This window comes from Hevea brasiliensis, chromosome 11 (genome assembly GCF_030052815.1).
Source record: "Hevea brasiliensis isolate MT/VB/25A 57/8 chromosome 11, ASM3005281v1, whole genome shotgun sequence".
NCBI lineage: Eukaryota > Viridiplantae > Streptophyta > Magnoliopsida > Malpighiales > Euphorbiaceae > Hevea > Hevea brasiliensis.
The window spans coordinates 49,589,029-49,591,168 of record NC_079503.1 but is presented as its reverse complement, the minus strand read 5'-3'; the positions used below and the strand labels follow the sequence as shown (position 1 = coordinate 49,591,168).

The 2,140-nt window shown below is 36.8% G+C and overlaps 1 non-coding gene across 1 annotated transcript; it reads left to right on the top strand.

Annotated features, from left to right (window-relative positions):
• Positions 1-1,836: 1,836 nt before the first annotated feature.
• On the top strand, positions 1,837-1,939 carry LOC131170970 (small nucleolar RNA R71). Its single transcript, XR_009141730.1, has one exon. It is a non-coding gene; the product is annotated as a small nucleolar RNA R71 (small nucleolar RNA).
• The last annotated feature ends 201 nt before the right edge of the window (positions 1,940-2,140 follow it).

Genomic DNA, 2,140 nt, shown 5'->3' with positions numbered 1-2,140 from the left:
CTTCTAATGCTCAGGTAAAGGCTTGAGTTCAAGAATTGGCGCATGCACAACAGAAGGTAATAATTTTGTGTGAGATATAGGTAAGTCAATCTTTGATACTCTATACCTTTTTGGAACAGGAGGTAATGACTGCAATGCCATTACTGCATCTTGAACCTCTACACTTAATGGCTTATTAGTACTGACTTCTTAAATTCCTTGACTAATTACGACTTCTAACTCATCCTCCATGCTTAACTCAAAAACATCCTACATAAATGCATTAACAACATTAATAGAAAAGACAGAATGATAATCAGTAGGATACTTCATGGCATCAAGGATATTAAATTTGACAGTCTCTCCATCAAACTCCATAGTTAAGGTACCATCATCCACATCAATTTTTATCTTGGTAGTTTTTAGGAAAGGTCTTCCAAACAAAATCAAATTGACTTTAATGTGAAAGCGTTATCCTCCATATCCAGAATGTAAAAATCTATAGGAAAAATCCATTCTCCAACCTGTACCAACACATCCTCAACTACTCCCAATGGGTAAGCATTAGAACGATTAGCTAACTGAATAATAATACTGGTTTCTTTCAAAGGACCCAAATTCAAAATTTGGAAAACTGAATTTGACATAACATTAATAGATGTTCCTAAATCTGCCATTGCATGTTCAAATTTAGAATCACTTATTCTGAAAGGAGTAGAAAATGAACCTGGATCCTTACACTTAGGGGGTAGTTTTTGCTAAATTAATGCCAACACATTTTCCCCCACACTGATCTTCTCATTATTCCTCAACTTGAGCTTTGTAGTGCATAATTCCTTAAGGAATTTAACATACCTAGGAACTTGTTTGATCACATCAAGTAAAGGTATATTAACCTCTACCTTCTTGAAAGTCTCCAAAATTTCATTGTCTTGTTCTTTCTTAGTCTTAGCCAACCTGCAGGGGAATGGAGGAAGAACAAAATTATTAACCTTATTCAGTTTAGGTTCAATATTTACCTCAACTTCAGAAACTTCAGACTCTTTTGCTCCTTACTTCTTCTTTTTCATTGACTCATGTGGAGTTTGATTATCAACTTCTTTCCCACTCCGTAGCACTATAGCACTCGCATTTTCTCTGGGATTCATGACTATTTGTGATGGAAGCTTTCCAAAACCTTGAGCTTCTAGCTTACTCACAAATGAAGCTAATTGACTAATCTTCCTCTTTATGTTTTGAATGTTATTTCTAGTCTCTTGTTGAAACTATTATGTATTGCTAGCCAAAGCCTTAACAATTTCATCAAGTGACATACCTTGATTTGAGGGAGGTGGAGGTGGAGGTGGTTGATGCACTTGTGTTCTCTGCTGTTGGTATCGATTTTGTACTGGTTGATTCCCATAACTAAAATTGGGATGATCTTGCCATCTTGGATTATAAGTATTAGAAAAGGGATTGTACCTGCATTGTGGCTGTCCATAATTTCCTACTGCATTAGCATGTTGTATTGATTCATCCTCTTATAATGCAGGACACATATCAGTAGCATGACCCAAACTCAAACAAATTCCACATACCTTAACTGTTTTCATGTTCCCTACAGCCAATTGCCTCACCAAAGAAGTTAAATCAAAAATCTGTTTCTCAAGGTTAGATGTACTTACCTCATTAACCTTCTTAGGTTTGTGATCCATTTTCATTCCAAACTGCTGAGAGTTTGCTGCCATGTTAGCAATCAACCTCCTTGCACCTTCAGGTTTCTTATCAATCAGAGCTCCTCCACTAGTAGCATCTATCATACTGTGGTCCATTGGTAGAAGTCCCTCATAGAAATACTAAATCAGAAGTTGCTCACTTATTTGATGATGGGGACAGCACACAGCTTCTTAAATCACTCCCAATATTCATACACACTCTCTCCATTACACTGCCGGATGCCACAAATTTCTTTTCTTATGTTGGCAGCATGGGAAGCAGGAAAATACTTCTTCAAAAATATTCGCTTCATCTCATTCTATGAGTTGATGGATCCAGAAGGAAAGTAATACAACCAATCCTTAGCTGTGCCTTCTAGTGAGAAAGGGAAAGCTCGAAGCTTGATCTAGTCCTCTAAAACTCCTTGAGGTTTCATGCTGGAACACACAACATGAAATTCCTTTAA